General features: G+C 32.4%; 1 protein-coding gene across 6 annotated transcripts in view; it reads left to right on the top strand.

Moving 5' to 3' along the window:
• The window catches only part of Ndae1 (Na[+]-driven anion exchanger 1), a 207,912-nt gene that overhangs the window by 115,776 nt on the left and 73,687 nt on the right, over positions 1 to 18,449 (top strand). The gene's annotated exons all lie outside the window — the stretch shown is intronic.

The following is an 18,449-nucleotide window of genomic DNA, read 5'->3' as shown; positions in this document are numbered from 1 at the left end:
TTGTAAACGAAACGATTTCCAAAAACAATAAATACGCGGGGAACTACCCAAATTTTGACAACAGTGAGTATTCTTAAGTGCCATCTGATGTGCCATTTAAAAAGTTTGAAATTTCTAATATAACCTTCTTCGGAATACTTCCTTATTTGAAGGCGATTTGGTTTGTTGACACTCCATTGAGAATTAAATTTAAGAGAAAACAATGGAAATAACTGGTGAATATTTTCGTGTAGTGATTTATACAAATTTCTTAACTTCTCAGGGATTTTAGTTTTTACAAAAGAAGTATAACGATGGAGAAATAGATGAGCATTTATTGACGGTTAAACGAAAATTCTTCTAAAAGTAAATTATTGTATACTGTGTATATTAGTCTTAAGATAATATGAACACACTTCAGTCTCTACAAGCTAGCGGTTTGACAATTAGATTACACTGGTAAACACACAGTTTGCTGCCGGAAATTTTTTTGCTGTTTTTAAGTAATTTGGGTCTGCTGAATGAAAAATTCCATCAGATTTGCTCCATCAGATCGTTTTCAGGAAATACAACAGATCACATTTCTAACATATAGGGTAATTTAACGCAACACTAGCTACACATATGTAGTGCTGCTACCAATTAAATGAACAAAACACTAATAAAAAGTAAGATATTTATTGTACAATAATGTACTTACAAAAATCACCACACATATCTGCCAAAAAAACTTAACTTTTCATCTAACCTAACCAGCATCGCAGCACAAATCTGCTATTCAGCGTCACCTAAAAACTTCCTTTTATATGATTTTCTGCAACGGCTTTAAAAGGACGGTCCCTTTGAAGACTCCAGAAGTGATCCGTCATCATGTGAGTGTCCCATCTCTCCTGATACCTCTCTTCCATCGTTTTGATATCTTGGTGGAAGCGTTCCCCTTGTTCCTCACTAAGGTCACCAAGATTTTCTGGGAAACGGTCTAGGTGGCTCTGGAGGTAATAAATTTTAATACTCATATGACAACCGTTTTTGTTAAAATTGACCTTTAGGATCTAGGACCTTTACAAATTGTTTCATCAGCCCTAGTTTAATATGTAACGGAGGTAATATTATTTTCTCTCGGTCGACCAATGCTTCATTAACTACATTAGCTTCTCCTTGAACTAAAGCATCTCTGGGATGCCATTTTCTTCTACTCCAGTGTTGGTCCTTAGCCCTGCTATCCCAAAGACACAGGAAACAAGGATATTTTGTATAGCTACCTTGTTGTCCCAGGAGAAAGTTCACCATCCTAAAATCAACACAGATCGCCCACTGATGTTGGTCATACTTGATGTTTTTTGGCACCAGCGAAATTGTTTTATATTCTTCTTTCATTTTTGTAGAATACCCAATTGGTATACTTCCATATTTGTTGCCATTATATAAACACTTTAAACTTCATTTGAAACTGTCGATAAAAAGACGCCAGTGATCTGTTGTATATTCCGATACACCCATTTTGTCTAACAGTCCTTTAATATTATTACAAAAAACCATATCATTTTGCTAAGAAGAAAAGGCAAAATATCTTTTTCTCTATTACGGTAGTATGTAATTTTGGTGTCTGGATGAAGAAGATTATTTTGCTTTAGTCTGGAGGCAAGCAACTCGGAAGAATCCTTTGGAAGGTTCAAATCTCTGATAAGATCACTTAGCTCTTCCTGAGTAAAGAGTTAAGGACGTGTTGACTCCTCTTCAAAATCACTGTCGTCTTCCTCAAATCTACTAGTCTTTAGTTCGTCAGATAACGTTTCGACATTATCCTCTGGTAACGTAGGTAGACAGCTAAATATTGGAATGGGTGTCTGTTCAAGCTGATGTGGAATTGGTCTTATTGCTGAATACAGGTTAAGATATGTCCACGTATGTCGATTGTTACGATTAATGCCCTTTATATTGACAAGACTGTGAATATAAAGGGCATTAATCGTCTTATAATCTAATAATATAATTTTGACGATTGATATCTAAAATCGACAAAATGATTTTTTGGTTCCCTCCATCATTGGTACACCAAACTTTAAATTTTCGTTGTCCTTTCGTCCACTGTCGCAAGTTTTGCAAGTTTTGCACACTACATGTGGAGCCCAGGATTTATCTTGATCTCCTAAATGAACACCAAAATAGGCTTGATATGCCCTTTTTATAAAATCACAAACTTGTTTTCTACTTTCCTTTACAATGTACTCGCCACATATGTAGCAAAAAACGTCCGGGTTATTTACACAACAACGCCTGCCTGTAGAGGCCATGGTTTTCAATTGTCAAAAACAAACTCTTGCAACGAAACTCAAGTTCAAACTAAATTTTACAATAGACCGCAGTTGACTTTATAAGAATTTATTAAGGCCGTTTCAATGAAAATACTATTTACTTATCGGACAATAGTTAAAAAAGAATTAGCGCTAATTTCAAGTTATTGGCATTTCCAAAAAGTACACTTTAATTAGAAGTTATTAGTATGTATTTGTATTAGAATTTGGTAAGTTGGTTTATAAACATATTGCAGTTATAGTGGAGGAATATACAGAAATGTAAGAATATTTAAGTATTTGATGATAATGTTATATCTCGAAAACTAGAGCTGATACAAAGAAAAGGTTTGTATTTTTGGAATCGGCACAGATGAATTAACCAAAATCAGTTGATATTTTTTCGACAGCAAGACAAAAATTTTTTTTTGTTGAGCTGTATTATCGCTTACTCCATGTGCGTCACAATCGTAGGAGGTGGGTTTCTTACAGTCTCCTTCTTTGGCCTCGAACTCATTAGACGAGGGACCAGCAGAAGATGCAGGTTTCTTCTTGAGGCGTCTTCGTCTTCGTCTGGGCACTATAGGCATTGGAGCTTCATCATCATTGAAGTTAACATGTGTAAGAGCGGATACGTGGAACACACCAAGGGCTGTATGGATGTCCACTCTACAAAGCTCGTAACTCACAGGCGATACCACTTGCCTGATTCTATAGGCTTTATCTCTCTAGAACCTGTAGAATTTAGTTGTCTGGCTTTTTGGCCTGTTACTGGGAGCGATTGAATTTTCCATTACTAAATCTCGTTCTTTAAATGGACTAGGTTCCTTCAAACGTCGATCAGCACAGTTAAATTTCACTTTTTCGCTTTCAAACTCGCACTTTTTCCGATTTGTCCGAAGGTTAAACTGATCTAGTCTATAAAACTCTAACTAAAGATCGATTAAATATTTATTAAAAGAGCTGGACAGTACAATAAGATCATCTAGATAACTTAAAATTACTAAGTTACTATGACTATGACGAGAACGGTCCATGAGTCTTTGAAAAGTCATTGGGACCCCTTTGAACCCAAAATTTGCTAGATAGAGCGCATGTGTAGTAGTAGTAGTAGTAGTAGTAGTAGTGTACAGTTAAGTGTGTGTGTGTGTGTGTGTGTGTGTGTGTGTGTGTGTGTGTGTGTGTGTAAAACGTCTATATGTAGACGAATTCGAATGTTGGTTTTGTTGCAATACCGTTGCATTGTAGTATTTGATAAATTAGAATAAACAAATAGAAAAATAACTGTAACAGCCGAAAAGAAGAATTGTTTTGACTTTCTGACTACATGCTGTATATTATAATAAGCGACAGACGGAAAGAAGAAGAGGCGGCCATCTTGGCAGGCTTCGTTCTTATTGTTCGGTGGGCGATGCGTGTGACGCCAGAGGTTGTGGAAGAAGCAAACATCAAAGGATAACGATTTTTCCCACGGTCGGCAATATTTTCCCAGGCCAAACCGCTGCAACCCCTAGGTCAACAACATCTTCATACAGGTCACAAAATTGATTTTAAAGACTTTAGAACCATAGCCCCTATCCGCGTCCTAAAACCAAGAATTATCCGAGAAGCCATAGAAATTGAAAAAAGGCCAAATTGTCTCTTACGGATACTTTCGACTTGGAGAACTCTCATAAAGAAAATATCATCCGCTTCACCCGTCAATCAAAATCATACTATCAGAAATGTTTCGAAATGCCATCCATCGGTTTCTTGACAATATGCGAATCTACGGACACATTCATTAAGTACATTGCGGATGACATCTGGAGTAATTAGACTCATTTCATGCCTAATTCTATCTTTCAAGTCCTGTAAATTTTGGGGTCTATTGACATAAACTTTTGATTTTATGTAACCCCACAAAAAAAAGTCTAGAGGTGTTAGATCTGGCGACCTTGCTGGCCACTCTATAAAACCTCGTCTTCTGATCCACCTCCTGGGAAAGCAATGATTTAAAAATTGACGTACTTCACGTGCGTAATGCGAAGGGGCTCCATCTTGTTGAAACCGGATATTTTCAGTAGGTAAATTTGGATTATTGGCATTTGGATACATGTTAGCAAGGACAGGTATAAGTCGATTTCTCAAAAAAGTTAAATAACGTTCTCCCGTTAGATTTTCTTCAAAGAAGAAAGGGCCAATGATTCTGTCATTAATGATCCCTGCCCATAAATTTACTTTCTGAGGATATTGCGTGTGTGACTCAGTCATCCAATGTGGGTTTTCTTGACTCCAATATCTGCAATTTTGACGATTTACGGTACCATGTATAAAAAATGTGGCTTCATCGGAAAAAAGGATTTGATTGATGAAATGTGGATTGCGTATACATAAATTTAGCCGAGGAATTACCGTCTTTTAAATCTGTGCGAAATTTTCCCCCGATCGGTCAAATAAATTAAATAACTTTTAAATTATTTGACCGATCGGGGGAAAATTTAAAAGACGGTAATTTTTCGATGTTCAAATGTATTAATAACATTTTATTTTGTTAATAAAAAATTTAATAAAATTTATAAATTACTGCAAAAAAACTGCTTTTGTGCAAATATCTCCGTAAATTATTTATCAATTTTAATTGAAAAAACCGGAAAAATAAAGATATTCTTGATATAAAAAAATGATATAAATATTGTTTATTTAAAATATAAGGGAAAAAACTTGACAAGTTGACAAGTATAAGACAAAAAATGAAATTGTGACCATAAATTATTATTGTTTAAAAAAAACGCAAGGTAAAAATACCTTGCGAGTAAGTACCTTGGAGTACCTTTTCATCTATTCGTCATCTAGTAATCCCCACCTATGTCTTAAAAGCTTCAGATATCTGCGAAACATTTTGTCGTGAAATCGATGATTTTTGCATAACCAAACCGGGCTAAAACGCAATCGTATCATTCGACATCAAGACTTAAGTTTAGGGGTTTAAAATGTCGTGGGGAGGCTGGTTTTAGACGAGTACTTTATGGGATTATTGTAGTAAACTTTATATTATATATGGCCTTCGATTTATGGATTTGCCTTAATTGTATAAATTATGAAAAATTTATTTTAAATATTAAAATTAAGGTGCAATATCACAAACATGTTCCACACTATAAAATAAAAATACAAAATCTAAAAACATACATGTTACATATTTTCTTAGTCACGTTTTTTTAATATTGTATTTACATTTAACTTTTAAATTATAGCATATCAAATCCGACATGCATGATGAATTTAAAAATACCAAATTTCATATAGGAATATTAACTATAAAGTATAAACATTAATAATGATAAATCGCAAAAGACTGTGCCTCAAAATAATTGTGAACAATTTTAATAAATTTATTTAATATTTTTCGTTGTTGATAACTAATTTTGATTGTTATATGGCTGTGTACTTATACATAATAGAATGATGAAGTATATAACTTGTCATCTGATTATTTCAACAACAAAGTAAAGTGGCGCCAAATTTGAATATTTAAATTTTTTGAATTTAGTCAAGAAATATATTATTAGTGAATTTTAAAATAAGTTTTCACAAAATTTAATGTAATTATAGATATTGCTTAATTTATCAATATCCGTGTTTTTATTAACATATGGATACATATTATTTCTAAGACTTCTCTTTTGTTTAATTGGTTTTCATGTCTTAATATTTTGGTTTTATTGCAATTAAATGAATGATTTTTACTAAATGCATGACTATTAATGAAGATGTATTTTTATTATTTCTGAGGTCTCTTTTATGTGATGTTAGTCTGCCTATTAGATTTCTAGATGTGTGTCCGGTGTATGACTTCTTAACTGTGACTTGCGCCCTACCCTAGCTGCCAATGTGTAATCATTGAACGACTTATCAGAAACTGTGGATGCCAATGGGTAACAATCTAACTACCTCCGCAAGTTGGGAGCCAATGTAGAATAACAAAACTCACAACTTTCATTGGAAGCCACATGTTTGTATCTTCTGGTGGCCATTGGGTTCTAAATAGCAGCTGCAGTTAATATTTCATAGTCAACTATGTGCTGCAGAATTGTTCACTCAAAAAGATGGACAAAAATAAGGCAAAGATATGCTAGAAAATTAACCTCGTGTTAACAACTTCACAGATTTTAAAATATTTTATTGCAATATAAATATTGAAAATAATTACAATATTAAATAACAAATAACAAATTGGCAAGAATAAAATAAATATAATTATTATTGGATGTAAAGATATACTAACTGCAAATGAGACGAATTATAATGTTAAAAAAATGTGCGGAAGAGGTTGTGTATGTAAAAGAACAAATATTGGCGAAATATTAAATATAACTTACCCCAAGAAAAAGATTTAATATATAAATGAATTTTGAATAGAAAAATGTGTTTTAATAGATGAACAATATTTCCTTTCTATTAAATTATCCCCACAGCATTGAAGCATTCAGCACTGTCAGAAGTCGAGAGTTGTCAACTGACAAATAATATTTGTCGACTTGTGACGTAGAAATGTGAGTTATAGAAATCTATATATCGACTCAAGCAACGAAGGCTGTAATAAGTCATTTTAGATATGAGAAAATTAACAAGTATAAACACTGGTTAGCAGTTTCTAAAATAGCCAAAAATAAACTATTTAAAACAAAATTTTTGTAGGTATGTTTATTTAAATGCAGTTCCGGAAACTTATTACCAAAAAATTATATTTTTTCTTAATATATTCTGTTTTTTTTTAGTTACTACTTTTCTACTTACTTAATACTTACTAGTTACCAATTTTTCGTACAATTTAGGAAAAAAATGACATACGATCATTTTGATAGAAATATTTTAATACGAACTTTATAATATCTTAAATTTCAAAAAATAGAGTACATTTCTTTCTACTCAAAGTCATCTTCTTCAGATTCGCTGCTACTAGAACTTTTAGAGTCTTGATGTATATCATTATTCGTCTGTGTTCCCTCCTTTGACCGTAAAAAAAAGAAGTTATGGTACAAGCGCGGTATTGAAGGTGGATCACCTCTGCAAAGCTCTAATAAACCTTTCAATTTCTTACTATCAACAAGTAGAGGAGAAGTATAAAGTTTCGGCAACGCAGTGGAATTAGTTTGAAGTTTCTGCAAAATCGTATTTAAATTGAAACAGTATTAGGTTCTTCTAATACCAACGACATTTCTCGAACTATATCAATTTTTACTAGATTAAAAGTTCGTCCGATCGTTCCAGAAAATTTTACAAAGTCTGCTTGGGATATTTCTTTTACTGTGTAGGATTGTCCAGTTACTTTCGCCATTTTTATTAATGTGATCCATTGACTGGGGTTATAAACAGCATCCTGACGGTTTTTAGCTGTCTCTATTATTGCATGCATACTATCTTCTTCATTCTGAGTATGCCTCTTCTCCAAAAACCTGTGTGTTATCTATATGTTGAGAATTTTAGAAGCATATACAAACATGGAGGAAATAAAACGGTTTCTATTTTGCCCCCCACAATTGTCGGAGCATAAAATGTCAGTTTCAACCCCTTTAGTTTTTTGTGTCCTCAGAAAGTCTAACAAGCAACTACTAATTTCATTTGGTCCCCGTTTCGCCACCTCTTCATACCAAACGTAACAGAATCCTTTGGTGTTACCTATGTCGTAGACTGTAAAATTATAGGTTGCAATTTTACTTTTATAATAAAATGTATTTACTTCTGATTGAGGGGTAACTAATCCCTTTTGCAGGGCAAAACATGCAACACTTAAAGTTGTATCCTCAGTAGCTAGTTCTTTATGCATATATTTCAATTTTCGGACTGCAAATTTGTTAGGTAAGTCATGCTATGCCATCATTAAGATCTGTATAACCCGTGCATAGTTGACACTGATCCTTTTTTGGTTAAAAGAACGCTATATTAAATTCGGAGTTGAAAATTTCACGATATTACCTTTCACTTGCAATCTGCACTAAATTGGTTTCAATATGCTCTTTGTACATTCTGTACATTTTACTAATATTTAAACCATCTTCCAAATAATTTTCTTTAAATGTTTTCTATTATAATGGAAGGAACTAATGGAAACAATTTAATTACTTCAAACTCACACTTCAAATCACACTTTTTTAAAGTGTCACCTTCTCCAATTTTTATCCAAGACAGTTGTAAGGTCTCCGATATATCCAGCCTGTTTAAAAACATCGTTTTACAAATTTTTATTCTTTTATCATCAAACAGAAAATTATATTCTCGGGAAAAATTGAGCCTTAACTCAGTTTTCCTTATTGCCTTTTTCTTTTGTCTTTGATGAACACATTTTGTGATGAAATCCCATTGTCTGGTATAATCTGCTAGTTCTCAATTATTTTCAAATATTTTTTGCCTCTTACTTTGCCTGCTCCATTTTCATGTTTATTTCCTACATTAAGTTCATTTTTAGTCCTACTGTTTTTCCACTTCTGTTGATTTCTTACACGCTTTCTTCCTTCCGTATTTGTCATTGCCATTTTTCTTTTTGAAGTTATACTTCTATACATTGGAAATTTGTACGGGAGTGAATCGGTGAAATCATTACATATGTAAGATAATGAGTACGAGAGAGACAGAAGATATATTTTCTCTCTTTTCCTCTCTCGAGAATAAAAATGTTCCTTTTGTATATATATTTAATATTATATATATTATATTTATATATTATATATATATATATATATATATATATATAATATAATATTTATTAATATTATTATTTATGTGATATGTTTTGTATTATTTATTAAAAGTTCATAATTATTTTAGTCTTTTGTATTTCTAAATAATAATAATCTCAATAAATCACTGTAAGACCGAGAACTGTCAATTTTGAAATACGTTTGTGTCATGTCTGATTGGCAAATGTTTTACGTGTTTGGTTCATACGCTGGTGTATGTGAGTTCGAATCCCAATATGAATTTACTTTTTTATTTTTGAAATATTTAAAAACCCCACGTTCATTTTATTAAATATATGTAATATACGCAAAAATGCTAAATTTTAAAATAAAATGAAAATTTACAACATAATCCGAGTTGTTGGTTTTTGAAGTTATACTATTATTATATTGAATTATGTTGCCGTGTATGGTATTGTATTTTTATATTAATAACAAAATAAACAATGAATTTCACTGCAGAGTACGTGTAAAAAATTTTTTTTTAATTCTGATGAGAATGATGAGGATGAGAATTTTTAGAATAAAAATATTGTAGCGAAATTAAATAAAACGAGCGGTTCGAATTTATATAAATATATTTATTTATAAGTTTACAGTTCGGTACTCTCTTATTAACTAAACTCACTCATAACATCGTTACATATATATATATATATATATATATATATATATATATATATATATATATATATACCAAAAAGTATTATTCTCGAATCTTCTGGGGTATTCCCACCTCTAATTAGTTGTTTGACAAATGGATTTCTACAGCGCTCGATACATCGCGCAGGTTCTCGAAGCCATTTCGAGATGCAACCGTTACATAGGCCATGCCGAAAGCATGTTTGTAAAAATATGAAAGATAAATTACTAAATGAATAAAATCAAAAGAAAATTGAAGTAAAATAATTAATAAAAAAAATAACAAATATGTGACGTTTATAACCTTACACCCTGTTGGGTGTAAGGTTATTTAATTTAAGCGAGCTTAAAATCGCCCCCTTAAAGTCACCCTTGGATATTTAACACTTCTGGTACTAACTGGTTCCTCTCCAAGTAACCTCATCCCATCCAATCAGATAAGCTTTTGCTGATTTGGAATGGGTTAGCATATAGGTGCTTTCTCAAAAACGATTTCTTTATATAGTTTAGTGTATATTGCTTCTTATTCAAGAAGGTACTGGCAAAGTTTTTCTTTGTAACTATAATGATATCGTCCTCTGCAACTTCATATTTTTTTATGTTAACACGTAGATCCGATCATAGACAATTATATTTCGTAGCTTTGGCGATAATACTCCTCGCTAAGGCTACTCCTTCGTTTTTATTAAGGAAATTCGAATTACAAACAAATTCCATAAAAATAAAAGAGTTCAAACCCAAAAGTTGAGTTATTAATTATTGATTTAGTGTGCAGTCTATTGCATACTTTGTATAAATTGTTTACAGAAAAAATCTATACCTATGTCATTAAATACGTACATGCTAATTTAATATTTTCTTAGACAGGCTAATTTATTACACATTATTTACTTTTGTAATTTTCAATTATTGTACATAAAATCTGACATGTATGCTGAACTCAAATGCACCAAATGGTTTAAGATAAGATTGTAAATTTATAAAGTAATATTATTTTATGTCGATAGTATAGTTAAGTTAATACCTGGTTTATTAACGGCGATAAAATGCTAAATCATCAGATAATCATCCCACATTGCGTAAATAGGGTTTTATTTATGTTTACACTATAATGGAAATTATATGGCAAAACTTTTTAATTCATTGGACGCTGGTTTTATTACAATTATAATTTCTAAGTCAGGTCCGTTGGTTTTAATATATCAGTTAAACATAAGAAAAAAAACTTCTCCATAGTAGCTTTGGAAACAATCTAATATTAGCCTTTTGTAGAATAGAGTGCTTAGAATAGTTGGATGGACAGAGTTACCAAAGAAGGACTATTGGAAAGAATGAAACAACAAAAAAAAGTCCCAAACACTATTTGGCTACAATATTTGTCCCATGTTCTTGCCATGGAAATACAAGGACGGAGAAGCCGAAGTAGAAGACACATTTCCTGACTAAAAAATCTAAGAACGTGGTTCAACTGCAGTTCTACAGAGCTACTCAGGGCAGCGGTATCTATGACTTAAATCGCTATGATGGTTGCTAACCTTGTCCAAACGGTATTAATCCTCAAACACGAGCTACAAGGAAATAAAGATTTTTACTGTCTACACATATGGGTATACACTCTCCTTTATTTTTTTTTGATAATGCAGTTTTCTGATAGTACATTTTCCTTTTGTCTACGCATTAGGTCCAAATGTTGTGTAGGAATCCGTAATATAAATATAGCTCATAGCTCGATTTGAACTACAGATATGTTCCCAATAATTTATTTAAATCATTGTTGTACAGCCAATTGGGTGAACACAAGCCAAAATTTGAATTTTGTTGTACACCCATTTGGGTAGACATACACAATACGTTCAGATTATGGAAAACACGCCTGGTATTTAATCTGTTATAACTAATTTAAAAAATTAATTGTTTTGGCTGGGACAATGCTTTTTTATTTTTTTTGCATTTTGAACAAAATACAATATTTTCCTAAAGTTGATCGTTATTTAACATCAAATCTTTTTCTATCAGCTCCGTAAGTGTTTTGGGGTTATTTTATTTTAAAATGTGATTTTTTAATTGTTAATGAAGAGCTCATTAGATAAAAAAGATAAAGCGCAAAAAAATATTTTCTTGTGTTCGAAAAAATATTTTCGTGAGATATTTTTGCATAATGTTCATGAGACACCACAAAATTAGGTTTAAGAACTACCCCATGCGAAACATGCATTTAAAACTGAAAAAAATGAATAATGAGAATTTCCAAGACTCAAAAAGACAAGTAAAAAAAATATGTTTGAAATCACTAAGCACCCAAATTCAAGTTAAATCCTTCTTTTATCAGTTTCCTAAGAGAAATGTTTGGGTTTATTTTATTAAAAAAAATTATTTTTTACAAATGTACAATGTTTTACAAATAAAAAATAATACTTTGTCAAAAATGAAAAGCAGACAAAAATAGCCCTGATTGACTAGTTTTCTCAAAAAATAGTAAGACTTCTAGTAATACAGGGTGTCCAGAAACTCTCCTGGAAAGCGAAGAGAGGAGATTTCTCAGATAATTTTAAGACAATTTAGTCCAATTCACCTAGTTCGAAAATGCTTCCTAAGGGAGCTAGAACTGTGATGGGTAGCTCTTTCTAGGCGACAGACTCAGTAAAACACAAATTTGAAATAAAAATAAATGTATTAATTTAGTACTTACACAATAAATAAAAATAAAAAGGAATTCTACGTTGTATACTTACACAATAAATAAAAATAAAATGTATTCTACGTCCCCGTCTGGATCCCGCGATGAATGAAGTCCCCGGCGAACGTCTATAAAAGAAAAGAAATTAATTAGTACTAGTGCAGACCCACGGCAATGTTCAATACACAATACCGATGTTTTCCGCTTGGTTAAGGACAGAGTACGATCCTCAATACGGAAATCTCTATGTCCCGATTGGCTCTGTGCAGATCCACGGTAATGTTCAATACACAATACCGATGGGTTCCGCTTGGTTAGGGACAGAGTACGATCCTCAATACGGAAATCTATCTGTCCGGGTTGGCTCGCAGGTTCACTACACCGGCGAGTCTGGGAGCCTAGAGCGCTAGCTACAAGACTGTCTCTAATTCCGCTAGCCGCCCCGACTCCCACTTCGTCGTTTCGTTATAGAAGTGGATGCGCAAATATTGACACTCCCACGGTTCGAACTGTTACACGATCAGAACATCGTTACAGAGCTTTTGAAGATCTTCTTCTGCTAGTGCCTATCCTCTATGGATGTTGGCTACCACAATGGCCCATCGTTTTTTATTAGCAGCTGTTCGAAATAGGTCTGTGGTGGTCATACCTTTCCACTGTCTCAAATTCTTAAGCCAGAATATTCGGCGGTGTCCTGGTCCTCTATTTCCTTCTATTTTCCCTTCTAATATCAATAGTAGGATTGATAATATAAATAATCTTGAAGATAGCTCTTTGTAATTAGTTTTTTCTAATACCTCCAGAACGCTCCTAGTTAGAAAAACGAAAACTGGTACGATTATTTATCATCCAAAGTTGAATCAATTACATTAATTGCGCATTTCTAGTACCAGTCATAGGCGTCCGTTTTGGGTAGATCAACAGTTGTTTTAACTCCTAACTTTTTTGTCTTTAACTTTTAAGCATTCGTTATAATAGATTATTCAATTTTTAGGTATTTCAGTACTAAAAGGTACTCTTAGTGGGTACTAAAAGTCGGTAGCATACACCGCTTACTAGAAAAATCGATTTGAAAATTTTTTCTGTTTTTCGTCATGAAAGTTAAATTAATAGATACCTTAATTAATTTTATAAATTTATTATCTTTTGTTTCAATAAATGCGATATACAATTCGTAAAAAAAGAATGGTCAAGAATTATGACGCTTAGGGCATATTTCTTGAACAACGTGGGGATTGCCACCAACGTACGAATAATATTGTGCATTATGCACATTAAAAATTCCATTTTTTGTGAATGTAGCTTAGTCGCAAAACAAAATATATCTGAAAAAATGTTCATTTTGAATTTTATGATTTTGCAACCATCTAGCGAATTCTTCACGAACAGGAAAATCTCCTTGTAGCAGTCCTTGTACCATTGGACAATAAAAAAGATCCACAAGAAATCTAAGTTCCTGTAGTTTGGCTGTATACCATATATAACAAAAAATTGTATTAAAAATCCTTTATAAAATGTATATAATTTAAAAGACCCAATCGGGCTATATCATGTCAAAACGTTTTCGGAATCCATGTTCCATCATCAGTGCACCTAAAAAGTATATAACCTAAAGTATTTAATTAATATATATATAAGTATATTAATTAAAAAGAAAGTGAAATTTAAATTTTGACCAAGGTTAATACTTACTAGGTGGGTATACATGTATTGAGCCACTAAATGTGTGGGTAAAAACCCGTTAAAAATTGTGTTTTAAAATTTGGTTTACGTATATTGTGATAAATTCTATGATGTTAAAGTTACCACTGGATTTGGTAACATGGCGACGTATGACTCCACGTGAAGTTGCTGGTCCTGAGACGATGTGTCTACGAGGACCTGATGAAAGCAACTGATTGAAATTACAATCTTGACAAGTTAGGACGGAAGTCCAAACAAAGCAGTCAGTGTAACTTTATGTGTTAGTCAACTTAAGACAGACGCCAACGCTATTTAAAATTGAAAAAGTTAAAATTAAAATAATGTAACAGTAGCAACCATCAATGTTGTTGTTTGAAGTTGTTAATTTGTCCTGAATTTATTTTTTAACAGCATGGTGGAATTTGTTTTATTAATTAATGTATGTGGTGAGAAAATTGTAAGGGTATTGTTAGGCAACCAACTATACATGCGTCTTCAAGTAGTATGAATTAGAGATTCTAATATAAGGCCCCTTATGTTTTTTATTTGGTACCTGGAAAACGGAAAATAGACATATGTGGGTAGTTGGATTCTAACTAGGTAGTTTTTTCGCCCTCTTGGACAGTGGTAAATATTGAGTTCGACATTTAAGAGCGTAGGCGCAAAATTTCGGGCCAATTCTTTTTAAATGCATTCATTTTTTTCAAATCCTGAGAAAACTAACAAATATTTTTGAAAATTTTAAACGCAGAATGAAAGATTACACTATTACCGATGGCAAAAAGTCCCTTAGAATAAACAAAAGGTTTTTATGAATGAGATATTTGAAACTAAAAATCACACTAAATTTTCTCTTCTTTTTCACTCCTGTGACTTATTAAAATAAAGATTATAGAAGTTTTCAGGGACTTTCGGCCCTCAGTAATAATGTATTCTTTCATTCTGCGTTTAATTTTTTTAAAAATACTTATTAATTTTCTCAGGATTCGTAAAAAATGACTGCATTTAAAAAGCATTGGCCCAAAATTTTGCACCTCGGTCGAGCGTTGTTATCGCTAGTATTTTGCTGATAATATCTTGATAATCATTGTCTTAATTTTACAGCATACATTAATACCTTATTTCATTCTTATATTATCACCCAAACAGTTGTAATCTTTATCACTATTTCCAGTCATCTAAATAAAACATTAATCTGTTTTGATATCTTATATAAAACAATAATGTTTTAAGTAAATCTCATGAAGGTCAAGGTTTATTTTTTATTATCGAAAAGCTTTGTTTAATTATTTTATTTTGGTATGAGTGAAGTGGCTTTAGGTCAGGGTTGGCAGTAAAAATGCTATAATTCCCAAAGAATATTCTCAGACGAACAAAAACGATCGGTATGGAATTTTATTACTCAGCAATCCAAAAAATGCGAGGAAATATACTTAGGCCTCTAACAAATTACTTGCAGAACAAGAAAGTAGTTGTCTTTTATATTTTTATTTGTTAACATAATAAAGTTGAACGATAATATACTTGGTTTCATAGCCTTTTTTGAGGATTTTAATTTGCATTTAATACCGCTGTTTAAACAACAATATGACAATCATTTTGATACAAACTGACGTTGTAAATTTAACAATATATACATACAAAAAATTGAACTTGCACCACATACAAACAAAAGTCATACACTTTAAAAAAAAATACGTTTTTAGGTTATGTACACTGATTGTGGGTCTATAAAAAATAGACAAAAAATGGACGTTTTTTACAATTCTTAACTAGGCGTGAAATTTTTAAATTAATTGTATCCCACCTAAAAAAAATAAAAACGAAAAATTTACGTTTTTGGTGGTAGCGCGTAGGGTCGGGGGTGGCGGACTAAAATTGCACTGAGCCTTATTTTTAATCACATTGAAGATAAAAAAATGGAAAATATTGAATTTTGAGTACTCTTAACGATAGTATAACTTTATCGGTACACAAACTTACATTGTAGTTTATGAACATCCGCTAATAACCGTTCATTTGTTTTGGCTTTGTCTAAATAAAAAATCATTATCTGATACAATCAGAAAACAAATAATGCCAGATACCACAGAGAAGACATCTCCACCATAATTTATTTAATCCAAACTCCAAACATACTGCACATAGTTCGCGTTCTCGTGTTTGGTGTGCTTTTACGCCATAAGTCTTCTTCTTGACTAATTTTTCTGTTTTTATCTTAGTAGCTCGAATTGTTCGTTTAACTTTCTCAACATTCCTCTTTTGCTTTTTTTGTTCCTTTTTTTCTAATTGTTTTCTAATTGTAACTTCTTCTAATTCTGATTCAGATAAAGAATCTTCTGATGATGGTGCTCCTTTTGGTCTTAGTTTTTTATTTTGGACTCAACTGGGCCCTGGTAGTTCATCTAGGGGAACTGGTGTTGGCGATGGTGTGTGATGTGTATCGGGCAGAGAAGACACGTTATCTTGATATTATTCAACTACTGGTATAGATATTAATACTTCTTTACAAAAAACATCTAGATTGAAGGAAAAGATCCCTGTGGTTCAAAAACCATTTACACCCTTCTCAACAGACGCAGCCCTATTAAAGGCATTTTAAACAAGTTCTGCAACGTCTATTGTATTGATTTTCTCATATTTTTTTTTGTTTTATATACTTGTCACATTCTTGGTAGTAAGCTGTCTTGAATAAAAAAAAAACGTGATATCTAGAGGCTGGAGACGATGGGAGGTGTGCGGTGGCAGTGAAAGGAAATTTATTACGGTGTCGTGACAAAAATTATAGAAAGTCAGACTTGAATGCGTTGTGTGGTTATCTAGCACTAAAAGAACTGGATAGTCTTTAGAAGCATTAACATACCGCTGAAAATGTTTCAACCATTTCAAAAAGAGCTGTTCCGTTATCCACCCTGTTTGGAATATCTGTATATTGCCCCAATAGGACCGTTTTTGTCCAAACCTTTCATCCGATTTCTTCTATAAATAAACATAGGTAGAATATATTGACCTGAGGCACTGAAAGCATATACCAGCGTCGTGGTTTGTCCTCGTTCACCACTGATAATTTCACCAACTTGTTTCTGGCCTTAAGCAGCACCAATTTTACAGGGAATGTTAACATTACTGATACCCGTCTCATCAACATTAAAAATATTGAATGGCATTGAACGTTTGTTGATATTCAAATTTGTAACAATCACATAGGGTTGCCAAGTTCTTGTAAAATATCTTTAGTTCTTCACGATTAAAAGCAGTAATTCTACTCAAACTTGTTGCTTCTGGTTTACGCAAACTGAGTTCTGGATAACGGTGCATAAATAATAAACAAAACCAGTATATTCCACACATTTTCATTACCATTTTAAATGGATGTTTAATTTTGTTTTGACGTAAGGCCAAAAAAGCCTTCGACATTTCTAAAATTCTATATACAAAATCGAATTTCTCTTCGTTGTTAAAGACAGCTTTTCGTCCTAGTGTAATTCTTTGGCCTTGAAACGACCTCTTAATCGGTCTTGCAATGTTCCATAAGGTATGTTGTATAACTTTGATGCTTCTCTTATCGAAAGTATTTTGTCATCTATATTGCTGAGGGCTCTTTCCATCGCCTCTTGAGGACCGTGTTGTTTTTCTGTGGTATGTTTGTGGTATCTGAAATAAATAACATCAACTGAGACCTATCACAATTAGGGTAATATGGATCACGTTGGGATAAATTCGACCACCATGGTCGATTTTATCCGAAAGTGTGCTCATTGTTGACATGGTCTTTTTTAGAAAACACCTAACCTATAACTATATGATTTTCTAATATCTGTATTCTAGAAATATGTTTTCATGCATTGTGAATACTAAAATGCTGACTTCAACTAATAAAGGAGTCACTAAGTGGCCAGTAGCCAGTACACCACCTGTTGTTGATGCGTTCAACATGTGCGCATTCGTTTTGCTCTGCGACGTCAATTAGATGAAATTTGAGGGTGATCGATATTACATTATACGCTATTCCCCCACCTTCCCCTATATTCATATATAATTGTAAAAAAATTTTCGTTTATAATTTGTCATTCGTAATAAAATTGAATAGATAGATATTCAATAATGTCCCAACAATGCCTTCTGAATCTTCGATTGCTATGCACGATCATCGCTTTTGCATGAATTTTCATCCCTGAGCTTACATTATACTATCAATATAAGACGATAAATCGTTTTTGAAATATAGACCAGGGCGAATCTATAAAAAATCGAATAAATTTGGATGACGGGTGGCATTCGGATTTTTGCAGAAATAGTTAGATGATAACTTCAGTAACAATAATTGACTTATTCTTGCTCTCAAATAGGTCGGGAACATTAAGAAAAAAATTAAATTATTGGTAAAAACATCCATTTTTTTCTACTTTTCTTGTTTATAACTTTAAAACAATTCATTTTTGAGCAAAGTCGAAC

Source organism: Diabrotica undecimpunctata, chromosome 5 (assembly GCF_040954645.1).
Source record: "Diabrotica undecimpunctata isolate CICGRU chromosome 5, icDiaUnde3, whole genome shotgun sequence".
NCBI lineage: Eukaryota > Metazoa > Arthropoda > Insecta > Coleoptera > Chrysomelidae > Diabrotica > Diabrotica undecimpunctata.
The sequence above is the reverse complement of the archived record's forward strand: the minus strand, read 5'-3'. Positions and strand labels throughout refer to the sequence as shown.